Source organism: Trichosurus vulpecula, chromosome 3 (assembly GCF_011100635.1).
Source record: "Trichosurus vulpecula isolate mTriVul1 chromosome 3, mTriVul1.pri, whole genome shotgun sequence".
Classification (NCBI taxonomy): domain Eukaryota; kingdom Metazoa; phylum Chordata; class Mammalia; order Diprotodontia; family Phalangeridae; genus Trichosurus; species Trichosurus vulpecula.
In genome coordinates, this window is record NC_050575.1 from 369,158,160 (window position 1) to 369,173,829 (window position 15,670).

The 15,670-nt window shown below is 37.2% G+C and overlaps 1 protein-coding gene across 1 annotated transcript in view; it reads right to left on the reverse strand.

Annotated features, from left to right (window-relative positions):
• Positions 1 to 15,670, reverse strand: part of CDH8 (cadherin 8) — a 365,426-nt gene that overhangs the window by 314,336 nt on the left and 35,420 nt on the right. The window lies entirely within an intron of this gene.

Genomic DNA, 15,670 nt, shown 5'->3' on the forward strand with positions numbered 1-15,670 from the left:
CAGCCACTCTAAAAGCCTCCCCTCTCAGTCAGATGTTGATGGTTCCTTGGTAACTATGAATTGCATTTGATCTGTTTATAATGTATGTTTGTAATTTATTTGTATTTGCTCTGAAGTTCAGGGTGCTGGCTTTTTTCCCCTGAACTAAGTGAATGATATTTGTATGTTGGTTTAAAATAAGATTGTTAACCCCCTGATGCTACCTTCCTTAGTAAAGCAGATCAAAGAACCTGTGCTGGCAGCTTTCTTGTTGTTGGGCTTGTGTTGGTCTTTCACCCCCACAGCAGCTGCTAGCCGAATTTAGTTGCAGCACCTATGTACTGAGCATAGGAGATAAGTCCCTATGGTGGCAATCAGTGATTAAAGAGCTTTCCAGCCCATTCAATAGGCCTCAGGTGAGGCCCACAAAGGGAGGCTTGATTAGAGGCAGGCCCACACCTTAGTGATGTCAATGGCCTTTAATTAAATTAAAGACCTTTTCTACCCACTCAATAGATATCGGGTGGGGTCAATTAAGGGAAGCTTAATTAGAGGTTTGTTTGTAGGCAAGCCTAATCCCTTTACTTACTAGGCCCTAAGCCTCAGGCCCACACTCTTTTGCTGATTGGGTGTGAAGCTTTACAATCCCAAAAAGAGTACGTATACCCAGAAGGCAGCCTTTGAGAACTGAGAATTCAGAAGTCAGAAGTCAGAAGCCAGAAGCCAGAACCAAAAATTCAGAATCCAGCACAAGGAGAAATAAGAACTCCGATATCACAATGCTGCCTCTCTATTACATTATGTTATCTGTTTAATGAGGGGTTACAATATGCAAATATATGTTTCAACATGATCAGTTGAGAAGGAAGATAACATTAAAAACTAGGAGAATCATAAAAGGCCCAAATGTTAAGTCTTGAAGAAAGGTAGAAGTTTCAACAAGTAGAGATGAGAAGGCAGTTCACTGTAGGTATGGGGTTGGGGACCACTTATGCAAGGGCATGAAGATGGGAAAAGTAATTCTAGATTGGGAAACAGTGAGGGGGCCATTTTGGCTAGAATGTAGAATACCTGAAGGGGAGTATGTGAAATAAGTTTAGAAGTTAGAATGAAGCCATAGGCTTTTAAATGCCAAAGTGATAAGTTTGTTTGTTGTCGTTCAGTCATTTTCAGTTGTATCTAGCTCTTTGTGACCCCATTTAAGGTTTCCTTAGCAAAAATACCAGAGTGGTTTGCTGTTTCCTTCTCCTGCTCATTTTACAGATGAGGAACTGAGGCAAAAGGGTCAAGTCACTTGCCTAGGGTCACACAGCTAGTAGGCATCTGAGGCCAGATTTGACTCAAGAAGATGAGTTTTTCTGACTCCAGGCCCAGCACTCAATCTACTTTATCTTAAAAAAAATAGCAATCCACTGAAGTTTCTTAAGCAGGCAATGGACTTAGATTTTTCTTTTAGAAACCTTATTTTGACAGTTATAAGGAGAAGAGATTAGAAAGAGGGTATTAGAAGCTGGAATCCAGCATTTCAATTGGGAATCTTTAATAATGGTCCATTCCATATGCAATCAGTTCCTGAATTAGGGTGATGCCCGTATGAGTGAAAAATAAGGGAAAAGGTATACGAGGAGTTGTCATTGTGGAGGTGAATTTGACAAAATTTGGCAACTGATTGAATTTTGGAGGTTAAGGAAAATCAAGATTTGGGGGTAACTCCAAGGTCATAACTAGATGACTAGAAGAATGGTGGCAGGCAGAAGAGATGTAAGGAAATTTGGAGGAGAGCTTGGTTTAGGAAGTGAGGTGCTGTTACATTCAGATCATAACTATTTGCAGAGAAAGTATATTTAAATTCAGAGAAAGAATGGTATTACCAAGACAGAAAGCATAGTGAGAATAAGTGTTTGGAATGAAGAACAGGGCCAAGGAAAGAGACTTTGCATTCAACCACAGCTAGGGGGAAAGAGATGAGTTATGATCCTAGTAAGGGACAACATTAAGGGATGGTTACATAAGAAGAGAACCCTGAAAAAACAACATTGAGAAAGAACAGAGAAGAAAATGTATCCGAGAGACAACTGTGGTCAACAGTGTTTGTTAAATGCTGTATAAAGGTACAGAAGAATGAGAACTAAGAAAAGGCTGAGATATTTGGCAATTAAAAAGTAAACAAATCAAGAAGGAAGTATCTTTGAAGAGAGTAGTTTCATTTGAGACACAAAGTCCTTAACTAGCAGCAAAGGGTTGAGAAGACCATGAAAGGATAGGAACTCAGGCAAAGACTTGTGACAGGTTTTATCTAGGAGTCTGACTATGAAAAGGAGGGTAGACAGGGGATGAGATAACTTGAGGGGTTTTGTGTGAGGTTTTTATTATAGTTATTATAGTTGTTTAAGGTTAAGGGGGAGTGAAAGTAGGTTTTGCAGACTTTATTTGTATTCAGCTGGGAAGGAAGAAGTTAGGAAAGAGAAATTATAAAGATCTAGGAGGGGTCTATGGGGAAAAGATATTTGAAGGAAAGAAAAGTTCACCAAGTGAGAGGATGTGGAGTGCAAAGAAAAGAGGGTCCAAGATAAAGCCCCTGAGGATACCCATGTTTAGAAGATGGGACATAGATGGTGAGTCTTAGAAAGGGTCATACGGATAGGAAAGGCTCAGGGAGAGAGCTGTGAGGCAAAATCCCAGAGAGGATAAAGGGGATAATCAGGAGGGGGTGGATCTTCATTTCAAAAACTGGAAAAAGGTCAATAAGAATGAGGACTGAGAAAAAAAGACTGAGAAAAAGGCAGGTTTTGCAATTAAAAGATCCCTTAACCTTGAGGAGAGAGCAGTTCCAGTAAAGAGGTGAGGTCAGAAGTCAGATTGCAAGGGATTATGAAGTGAGTGGGTGGAAAAGCTATGAAGGAACAGAAATCTAAAGGGCTATATTAAAAACTTTGTGGTGAATGGGGAAGATACAAAACTAAAGCTTTCAATTTTAACTATTTTTCCCCCTTGTTTACCAGGTGCTATTTAGATTGGTACAGAGATACAAGGATGGTGAGAATGGGCTAATTGTTTATTCCTTTTGTATACCTTTTATACCTCATTGTTTATACATTTTCCTCAGCTTCTCCTTTGTCCCCACCACCACCTAATTAACTTTGTCATCATACAGATGGAGCTGCCATTTCTCCCTCTGAGCTGAGGACAAATGGCCTAGCTCAAGTTAGGTACAAGAGGGCCAGGATCTCCCCTAGAGGCACTAAATCAGGGGGAATAAGAGCTCATTAAACTAAACAACCCAATTCAAATTCCTAATTTTCCTTTTTCAACAGTGTGTGTACATGGGTGGAGGGGAGAGAGAGCAGGGTCCAGTTGCTGGATCTTAGCATCATTACTATTCAGAGAATCTCATGTCATCTGGATGACCCATTACTGAGTCTCCATGTGATGGCAATCAACCTCATAGTTTCCTGTGCCCAGGTAGCCAGGTCCTCTTTAAATGAGATGTTTAAAATGTTAGATATTATTTTAAAATTAGTGGCCCCATCAATTGGGGAATGGCTAAACAAATTGTAACACAAAATTATAACGGAATATTACTGTACTATAATCAATGAACATTATGAATACAGAGGAGCATGGGAAGATTTACATGAGCAAAGGAAGTAAGCAGAACCAAGAAAACAATATATACAATTACTACAACAATGTAAATGGAAAAGAAAAAAAACTATTAATGATAAAACAATCAGAGAATCTTGCACATCTATAATGATCAAGATTGGTCCCACAGAGGAGATATGAAAAGTTGTCTCCTCCCACTTCTTTGCAGAGGAAGGAGGCTATAGCGTAGAACACTGCATATCAATTCAGGCTTTTTCAGTATATTGGGTAGTTTTACTGAATTTTAACCCTTTTTAAATTGTTGTTTGTTATAAGGACTAAGTCTTAAAGAAGAGGAGAGAGTAAGATAACTTAGGAAAAGTAGATGATCTAAAATTAAAAGATATTTATTTATTCATTTATTTATTTTAGGAGGTTGTCTACTATTCCATCTACCTCCCTCTTAGCTATGTCTTGGGTAGGAGGCTGTTCCTTGGGTGTTCAAGTCCAAGTAGCCTACCAAAGAGAGGCCTGGCTTTAGCTTTTCTAGACTCTGATGGCAAATTCTGTTTGTGGGAACAACTTGGAATTTTGGAGTTTTGTTAGTCCTACCCCACACACTCCATGACTCTTCTCGTTGTATGTGGACCTTATGTTACTCTCATGCCTTCTTGATATAGTTTGGGAACCTCTATATTTACTTATGCCTGACACAAAGCCCTGTTTGTCTTGCTGTGTTTATAGGGCTGGGCCTTGTAGAGACAGACAACAAATAAACAAATTAGCTAGCTAGTTAGATCATAGATAGAAAGAAAGAAAGATAGATAGATAGATAGAAAACATCAAAAAGGTCTAAGTGCTTGAACAAATAAAAAGTATTAAGTAAGAGAATCTAGAATCTCTCTGACCCTCCAAAGAGGATATCAGGAAACACAATCATGCTCACACGTAACATGTTCCTTGGAGTCTCTGTTGCTCAGTACTCCTCAGAGATTATAAAGACCACATGCCTAACCCTATGTGACAATTCGTAGATTTCTATGTTAATGATGATGATGGTAATGATGGTGATGATGGTGATGGTGATGATGATGATGATGGCATGCTTGGATAGATTCTGTTTAGATGTTTGAAAAAGTGTAAACAACTTGCTTAACCAATAATTCATTACATTTCATCATTCCAAAAATGCTAGAAAAAAAAATCACTGAACCTCGGAATTAAAAGGAACCCAGGATGCAACATGCTATAATGGAAAGAAAATTCGAATTGAAGTTATATTCACTTTGACCCCCAACTATCATTTAACTAAACATCTAGTTCCTTATATATACAATGACTATAGTAATACTCTTACTGACTACCTCACAGGATTTTTAGTAAGGAAAAGCACATTAAAAATCTAAAAGCAGTACATAAATGCATCTATAATATTGCACGTTTTCCTTAAATGGCCATCTTGTCTACAGCATCACCGTGTAGTCGGTGAGACTCACCTCTCACACTTCTAGCCCATTCCTGTCTTACAGGACTTTATCTATTTATTAGAGAGTTTTTATTAAATCAAAATCTTCCTTCTAGGCAACTTCAATCCATCTTTCCTAGATCTGCTTTCTGGGACTAAGCATAGCAAGTTTAACTCGCTTCTTCTTTCAAAGAATTAAAGCTACCTACTGTGTGCCTCCTAGGTCTCCCATGCTCCAAGCTAAACATTAAATAAATTAACAAACAAATCAATAAGTGAACATATACAATAAACAAACACAACAAAACACATGATATAATACAAAAGAGGCATTCTATTAAGAAGAGGAGGGATCATTCTTTTTGAGGCCCTTGAGTGCAACCATGCAAAGCTAGGGACAAATAACCATATTGTCCTTAAAGTGAATGTCTAAGACACTTGGAAATGAAAGAAGACTAAGTCTTAGAGTTCCATATGGTAGAGGAGTCACCTTTGGCCAGGAGGAACTAAGAACTAGGTGTGCCCTTTAGTGTTAAGAGGAAATAGTGGAGAGGTGATAAAGAGATAATTAAAACATGCATCCTGAATAGCAATTTAATTCAAACTGGAACAGATGGGACCAGAAACAAGAAAAAAAAGGGCCTGGGGCCTCCCATAGGTAGGAGAAATATAAATGAGGTTGTATTTAGAGAAGTGGAGCTTATAACAGTTAAGTTAATGATGTAATGCTTAATTGGTACTTAGATGTTACTGTTACTTTTAATCCTTTCTCAAATTGGGATTTTTCATAGATCATAGACAGAAAGTGGAGAAATTATGTATGAATTGAAAGATAGTTTCAAATGGCATAACTACCTCTAAATTATTCAAAATTGAAATAAACCTGAGATACACAAACCAATCATAGAATTTAAAAGTTGGAAGAGATGTCAGAGACCACAGAGTTCAAGCCACCCTTAAGTAACTACCTCTTCTACAAAAATCCCATTAAGTGGTCATCCAGCCTGTTGCTAGGTTTCTATGATGGGGAATTCACTACCTCCTGAATCAGTGCATCCTACATTCCTACGTCACTATTTTTTTTGGAAATTTCTTCTTCACATCAAATCCAAATCTAGCTTTTTTTAACTTCCTGTTACTACTGCTCATTCTCATCTCTGGCATCAAACAGAACAAGATGAATCTTTTCCCATATCAGCACTGTTGATATTTAAAAACAACTATATTACCCCCTCTTAAGTCTTCTCTCCTCCGGGTCAAATATTCTCAGTTCCTTTAAAGAGTAATCTTCTGCAAGTGTTCTGTTCCTCTCCCCACCTTGTTTACCATTTTCTGTGCACATTTCAGCTTGTGTGTGTCTTTCCTAACATGTCATGCCCAGAATTGAACACTCTTGCAAATGCGGCAAGAGGGAAGAGTGTAATATAATCTCTCTGGTTTTAGACATGCTTCTTTCTCTTAAGGCAATCTAGGTTAACTTCAATTTTTTTGCTTATTTGTTTTGGAACGGTGAATGAGGAGAATGTTTTTAGTTCTGACTACCGTATTCATATTACTCTCATTTAGTCACCATTTTTTACTTCATGGCAGCTAGTACCTTAGAAGGCTGAAGACCATCTCTATGAACTGCCCTGAATTCTTCAGATCTAGAAAACCACACAATGAAACATTTAAATGGCTTATGAATCTTTCACTTGGGCTCTTCTGAATTATAAATATATTGTTAAGTTTATAATACAGAGATATGGAAAGTCACCTTCCTCCCATTTCCTACCATATAAAGCTTAGAATGATTGTGGTATCCAAAGCTCTCTATAATCTGGATCCCTCTTATATTTTTTCACCTTGTTTCTTACTATTCCCCTTTATATCTTCTACATTCCTAGAAAACAGGGACATTTTCTTGTTCTGATCTTTCTTTCCCTTTCCCATTTCTAAATTCAACCTGTCTGCAATGCCCAAGATGGCCTTATCACCTCACACACCTCCAGTTTCTATTACAGTCTCTACCTTCTCTCAAAACCTTCACTAGGAGACACCTCTTCCATAGACCCCCTTTTCCCAGATAAAAGCCAAGTCTAGCTTTCATTTCCATATTTTGCCTGGACCTCTCTTTTGTATTTACTTCATTCTCCTTTGCATCATAGTATGTGGGTACCTCGTTTTCTCACTTTTAGTTCAATGGGGGCAGACTACATTTTATATCTATCTTTGTAATCCTAGAATCTGGCAAAAAGCCTTAAACCTTGTCATCTTTTAATTTGTTGACAGCAAATATTCCTGATTAGAAACCTTCCAAATTGTTGACTTGTAACATTAGTTTTTAGGTTTAAGTTTACATTACTAGCACTCATGAAACTGTTTATTTCTTTTCAGATACTTGGTTTGAATTATGGTGCTGGAAAGATTAGTGGACTTAATATCAGATCCCTGGGGTCAAATACTGGCTCTAAAATTTACTAGCTATTTGTATGGCCATAGGCTGGTCACTTCACTAATCCTCAATTTCCTCATCTGTAAAATGGAGATAAGAATACTCTAACTCACTAGGTTGTTGTTAAGAAAAAAAGTTTTTAAACCTTGAAAGAAGAGAGATTTAAGCAAAACTGAAAGGTCTAAAGGAATAAAAGCAGGAACTTTGAAAAATAAAAGGGAAGGTCTTCAGATGTGGAAATTAACATTCCACATATTAGAAAGCCTAGGAGGTTTGAATAACTTGATTGAATATGAAGCAACCAACAAAGCCCCTAGGACACAGGCTTTATTCCTAGCTTTGTCTTTAGGCAGTCATCTGCTGGAGGCCTCCACAAAAGGAATCTTGGGTATATAACTAAATGAAATGGTGCTCATCACCATGAGCCCAAGTGGAGAATGTAATTGAAGGAATTGGTTATAAAAATGGCAGGATTTTTGAATAAAAGAAGATACTTCTCAAGGCCTGCTTACTCTCTGCAAGTGGTTCTCTGGGAGCAAAAGAAAATGTTTCTGCTAAAAGCTAAAGGATGCTCTCTTAACCAAAAGGTCATAGTACCACTCCAGTTGAAAATATTGCTCTAGCATTTTGGGTTAAAAGAGCACCATACCACCAATAGCCAATGGCTGAATGTAGTGAAAGATTGAAGCTTCCCATGGAAGAGTAAGACAAGAAGGTATATCAGAACAATCCACCCAACAAAGATACTATATCCTGGCCAAGCAATCAGTCCAGTCCAGTCTAACAGAAGCTGTCCAATGCCAAAGACACCTTCTAATTTGGCCTAGTTAGTTGACAGCTTCTCAATGGCTGAACAAAGAACTTGACCTGTTCTAAGAACTGAAATGCTGTTCCCTCTATGAAGCTGAGTGGTAGAGCAATTTGTCCAGTACGGCACGCATCTCTCATCCCTAGGAAACTTTGTGAGCACTCTCTGGAAAAAGAAAAGGCACCAAGACCTTACATTTCTGGAGTTGAATTGTATTGGCCATTTGTGTTCTTCATACACGTGGTTGTTATCCATATAATTTGTTGTCCATTTTTTCCTCCATGGACTGCTAATGTATTTTAGGAAGATGGAACCCCAAATTTTTTTATGGGAGAAGTATTCTACAGAAAAAAAATAATAGCTCACATTTATATAGCTCTTTAAGCTCATCCCAATTTAGTTGTAGCATGGATAATACCAATACTACTATTTTTATTTGACAAAGGAAGAAGTCAAGGGTTTGGTGAGTGATTTTCCCGTGAGTAAATATAATGTAATATATTGTGTTTGTCCTTGGTTCTCGAAAAGGACCATGACATCAGAGAAACGATGACATGACTTGCAGTTGACTATGATTTGAGTGATGGAGGGCTGTGCAAGGTCACCAGCCTCACCTTCTCCTCCAGAGCCATCTGGGTCTAGTGGTCTAATATTCACCAGGACCACTGGAGATGGCCCAGGATACATTAGGAGACCCTGGCCCTTTCAGGCTGAAGTCTTTCCAGGTTCTTACTTTGAGTGAGGTAATGGTCCATTCAATGAATAGGGCTCTTTAAGAAGTTAATAAAGGGATGGCCCCTTTATTCGAAACTCAAAAAAAAAATCAAGCTGGGAGAGGAAGACCCTCAAAGTTCCTGGCCAAAAGAGAAACAGTTACTATTCAGTATTTATGTTCACTCTGTGCTAGGAGGGCAGGAACCTATTGTCCAATCTATGAGCTCCAGAGTGAATTCAGTTTATGACTTGGTTTTTGAGAAAGAAATCTAGCCAGTAAATCAGGAGGCAGTCTTCAGCCATGGAAGTGGAGCACAGAGAGGAGGCAGAGGCAGAGGCAGGGAGGCTACTCACAGGTTGTGTTTGTCCTTTGTTCTTGAAGAGGATCATGACATCAGGCAAATGATGACATGACCTGCAGTTGACTTTGATTTGAGTGAGGGAGGGCTGTGCAAGGTCACCAGCCTCACTTTCTCCTCTAGAGCCATCTGGGTTTAGTGGCCTGATATTCATCGGGATGACTGGAGATGGACCATCGTTTTCTTTTTTTTTTAGCTTTTGATTAAAAGGGCCTTCCCTTTATTAACTTCTTAAAGAGGCCTATTCACTGAATGGGCACTAACTCACTCAAAGTAAGAACCTGAAAAGACCTTAGCCTGAAAGGGACAGGGTCTTGCAATGCATCCTGGGCCATCTCCAGTCATCCTGGTGAATATCAGGCCACCAGGACCAGATGGCTCTGGAGGAGAAAGTGAGGCTGGTGACCTTGCCCAGCCCTCCCTCACTCAAATCAATGTTATATAATATGATATAACAAAATAGCAAAACTAGGATATTCCTACCATCCACCTCCCTTCTTGGATTGACACCAATTACAACCCCCTGCCTAATGGCATGAGGATATGAACCTAGGAATAACTAAAAGAACATTGTGGGACATAGATAGCAGACTCTTTTTCTTTTTGGAACCAGAAAAGAGAAAGAGGACTAGTGAGTAGAGATCACAAGGAGTCTGATTATAGCTCAGCATACAGAGATTCTTTTTTAAACTTAAAAGCCATATAAAATAACATGATTCGCTCCCACTTTCTTAATATAAGTTCAACAATCTTCTCATTGTTTCCCTTCAATATATAGGAAGAAGTTAAACAAGGGGACCTCTGAGCTCCCATCCAATTTTGAGATTCAATGAAGATCTGTCCTGCCTACCTCACAGAATATTTTTTAATAGTAAATGAGATGTCACGAAGAGGAATAAAACCAGGGATAATATACTAACTCTTCTGCTTAGTAGATGTATGACCTAAATAAAGTCAGTTCTCTAAGCCTCAGTTTCCATATTTTAAAAATAGTGATGTAGTCTTCAAATTAGGCAGACACCTTCCAGATCTTGGCCTTGGCTAGTCTCAGACTAGACAGGTGACATTGAACAAATCATTTAACTTCTCAAGTACCCTAAGCAGTTCTCTGAGACTATAAATTGCAGAATAAGACTTTATCAGCATTGGTCAAGTCTGTTTCCTCCCTAAAAGCGCCTTGACCAACAAAATCTCAGGTCCATGTAATAACCCCAAACCATAGAACATATTAATATATCATGCACATCCCTCGTTTATATATTCTTCTTTCTGGAAACTATCTGCAGTTGTATAGTGGTTTCAGTTATCTCTAAGCAAGGAGAAGGTTTGAAAGACAAGTGACCTCCTTTTTCTTATAATAAAATCTCAATGCCAGAATCTAACTCCTAAGCACTGAACCAGAGACAGCTTGAATTCTATGGGCTGAGAATAGGTATAAAACCCAGCTGATGATAGTAGAGTTTCCCTTTGAACTTGGGGTGGCAAGGTCATGATCTGTAGTAAACAGACTTTTTTCCTCCCTTTTTATGTCCTATTATGTCTACTTTTAAATCAGTTTCATTCTTCCGTAAAGATGCAAGGGAAGGCAACCCCTTGGCCTTCCTGGCAGTATATTTTTCTTTTGGTACTTAACTCTTTTTACTCCTATTAAAGAAAGCTTCACTCTTTAGTAGCTTCCATTTAAACTGTCATTTCTTCCAAAGATCAACTTATTTTCCCTTCTACTTTTTTAAATACTCCCTTTTTCCCCTCCCCCACAAAAAAGGCAAGAGTGCTAGCGAAAAAAAATACAATAATTCAGAAAAATCTGGCATTAGAGGGAGCTTATTTGTGTAGAATTTTGAGATATTTTTATTTTATATATGTGTGTTACTTGGGCTATGTCTCCCTTTAGGAGACAATGATCAACTTTCTAGACAGTGCCAATAGCTGGTGCTTTTTGTTTCAAATAAAATATGAATAATCTATTAGATAACATAGCATAGGTACTTTCATTGTATACTACAAATATTCAAGTTCATGGTGTTAGATCATGTATACTCACGTGTAATCTGACTGTTGCTAGATTCAGCCCAAAGGCCTCAGTACCTAGGCTAAAATCATATAAATTAAGCAATTTTGAATTGTTCTTTTTATACTGATTTACTTAGATTTATAATATTTGTGTACAGCTACATACTTTTCACACACACACATACACACACACACACACACACACACATGAGTTCCAGTTCATCTACTTTACTTTCATTATATTCTCTTTCTCATATCAATTGAGGATCATGATGCAGTGTCAGAAATTACAGTGGAAAGAACATTAAACTAGAAAGTCAGAATGCTTGGGTTTCCACCCCAGATCAACTATTTATTGGCTGTATGACCTTGGGCAATTAATTTCATCTCCGTGAACCTCAATCTCCCCTCTGTAAAACGGAAATAATGACACTTGCATTGTTATGAAGAGGAAGTTTTGTAAACCATAAAATGCTTTAGACATGAAAACTATTTTCAATGTAGGGTTTGTTTCCAGATTCAGAAGAATGTCAGTTTTTGGGAAGAAAAAGAATTATACCTGTTCTCTTGGTCACCTTTCTTATCTTCTACCCTTTATTTTGTCTCTACTTTACTCCCTTATTCACTCTTCTCTCCATCTTCCTTCCCTCTTATCTTCTCTCTGTATCTCTGTCTTCCTCTGCCCCTTCCCCCATCATTTTTTGCTAAGGTGGCACATTATGTATATGTAGGGGGATGGGCAGGATGGTGGAGAGAAATTGACCATAAGATCAGAAATGGAAGATGTCCCTCCTTATTTCCATGTTTCTCATCATTATTTCTGGGGTCCCATTAGTGCAGCACTCCTGCATATGCTCCCAGTGCAGGTATGTTTATATAGTATACATACTGTCAAACTTGGATAGAAAATTCTGTTTTCCTTTCTGAATCGGAAGGGAAGATTTGCAGTCTGGGGGTAAAAAAACTGCTCTGACTCTCGGTAATCTCCACCCAAACACTATCTAGCCCGTCCTGCAGGAATTCTTTTCCTTGTACAGCTGCCTTCACAGCATACATACACATATATTAAAATATGTGAGAATGTTGAAGTATTCATGGAAACAAGATAGATCATCAATCTTACATCATCTTGTAGAAAAAGAAAATGAAAAATGTTTTAGAGAGCTGGCTGGGGTAAAAGTGAATTCATATTACAAGGATTTAAGTTGGACAAATATCCAAAACATATTTCTATAGGTTGAACTTTGCATTTACTTGCACTGTTCTTTACCAAATTTCTCAATTTTTTTTCAATTTTCTCTACATAGGATAGACCTATGAACTAATTATACATTTCTTTAAAAACATTCTTATCTTCTATTAATTTTGATTACTGTATTTAACCCTTCCTCTGGACTCTTTTCCAGATGGTGAGTAATACATTGACATTCAATTCTGTAGGTTGGAATTCCAAAGCCATAGCTCACAAACCCCAACCATGATGCTTGCCATTAAGATTGAATCAGAAGGCACAAGTAGCAATTAGGAAAGACATTTACTAAGATTATGTGACATAAGTAGCAGGTAAAAAACATTCCTACCTTAAATTTGGAGCATAACATTGTACAAATACAGCATTTATGGCAAAAGAGGTCCTAAGTTTAGGGTGAAATGATAGTGAGGGACCCATATGGCCAAACTAGTTGATGCCTTTGGTGCAATGGGGCCATGGTAACCTTTCTTCCTGAGATCCTCAGGAAGAATCTCCCTGGCTACAGAGTCTCTATTGGATGGGCTGTTCAGATAAAATCCCAGGGTCAGCTCCCCTTGGAAGCTTGCCTCTCGATTGCCAGTGCTAGGCCTCTCTTAATTCCTTAGCCAGTTATCTTGGTTGTTCACTATGCTACTCTTTGAAGCTAACTGAAAACTGTCTTTCTCTGTTTCTCTCTGGAGAGGAAGCATTTTCTACTTAAGTAAGATGTGGTTTATCTTACTGGGTAAATAGCTTTGCAGCAAGATGCCACTATAGGGCAGTAGGATAGAAAAAAAACAGCAATCAACCAACCAAACCAACAACAAAATTTCAGGCTATTCCTGAAGGATGAAGAATATGTGGATTTCTCCTTGTAAAGAGGCATGACCAGTTTTTGCCTAATAGTGATGCCACTTCAAAATGAGGGGGGAAAATGGTCTAACTTCATAAAGGGATAACAGAACATTAACATTTTCTTGACACATTAAAAACTCATCATCTATAATTATGACTTGGATAGGGAGAAATCAGTTGGTCAGGGACCACCCCATTTTTATATATAAAAGTTATATCTATGGTAACATAGTTCCTTTAAATGGGTAATTAAATATTAGAGAGCAGTCTATAAAAGTTTCAGGGGAACTGAAAATTATAGGTTAAGTAAACTTCAAAATCATTTGAAAATAATAATAGTAGTAGTAGTAATAATACCTTATGGCAAAAATACTCTAAAAGTATAGAGGATTTTGGAGTTTACATTGATATTTAAATATAATGTGTAAAAATCATTATATAGGTATGTGTTTATATATAATGAACATTGTGTATATATATATATATCATTTTTATATATACATATAATTTATATATAGGCATAAAGAATCAAGAATATATGTGTGTTTCTGTGTATACATATGTGCATACATAATATGTGTATCTATCTATATAAATATAGATATGCATATGGATATAGGCATAGATATAGATATGTACTAAGTGGCACAACAGAGGGCCAGCTAGTCTTAGAGTTAAAATAGACTTGAGTTCAAATGTGGTGTTAGACATTTACAAGCTGTGTGACTTTGGGAAAATAACTTAACCTACTTTTCCTGAGGTTCCTCATCTGTAAAATGGGAATACAAATAGCACCTACTTCCCAGCATTTTTATGAAAATCAAATGAAAAAAAATATTTATAAATCACTTAGCAAAGTATCTGGTATATAGTAAGTGCTACATAAATGTTACCTATTTTTATTATTATGTGTATATACATACATGCGTATATACATTTACATACATACAGATATAGATAGATAGATAGGTAAATAGATAGATAGATAGAGGCAGCTAGGTGGCACAGTGTACAGACCACTGGAACTCATCTTCCTGAGTTCAAATGTAGCCTCACACACTTACTAGCTGTGTGACCCTGGGCAAGTCATTTAACCATGTTTGCCTCAATTTCCTCATCTATAAAATGAGCTGGAGAAGGAAATGGCAAACCACTCCAGTGTCTCTGCCAAGAAAACCCCAAAAGGGATCACAGAGAGATGGACGTGACTGAAAATGATTGAACAACAACAAATATACATATATGTATATATATATATATATATATATGTATATATATATGTGTGTGTGTGTGCATTATATATATATATATATGTTTGTACATATCTCATAGGCTTAATCTGTGTCTTCTTATGGGAAAAGGAGGACATGAAAATAATAATATGATGCAGTGAAAGGAGTACCCTAGCAACCTGTATGCTACTCCTTACTCTACATTTAACCAACCAGCTGTATATCTCTAGGCAGAATCATTTCTCTGCCAGCCTAATTTCTCTCATCTGAAAAGTGAGAGAGTTGCATTAAATGATCACTAAGTACCACGTCTGAGTTTATACAAAACATAACTATACAATGTTGGGTTAAAGTTGTAAAAGTTTTTTTGGTGTATTGTTTGAATAATAATGTTTATTAACTAAATGTCAATATAAATAGAGATCTCTATATGCACACATATAGATCTCTCTAGATCTTTATGTATATCAGTCTTTCAGTCTATAACTATCTTTCTTCCTTGTTTCCTTTCATTCTTTTTTCTTTGTCTCTTTTTCTCTCCCTTCCTCTCTGTTTCTTTCTTCCTTTCTTTCCTCCCTCCTTTCTTCCCTCCTTTCTTTCTTTCTTTCTTTCTTTCTTTCTTTCTTTCTTTCTTTCTTTCTTTTTTCTTTCTTTCTTTCTCTTCCTTTTTCTTTCTTTCATCTATCTCTGTCCTTATAATAACCCAAGTCCATCCCTGCTCTTTAAGGATGTGACTACCTTTATTCCCCTGGCATTGTAATTTATCATTACACTTATCAGAATTATTAAGACTTGCAAAGCTGGTTTTCTAGAATGCAAATTAATTTGTAATTAAAATATATATGTATATACATACATATACACATATACATATGTGTGTGTGTGTGTGTGTGTGTGTGTGTGTGTGTGAAAGAGCCATCACTTTACTTGGGCAGGCTCAGAATCAGAGATTTGGAATTGTAAAGGCCTTAGCCAACATAATCAAAAGATTTTTT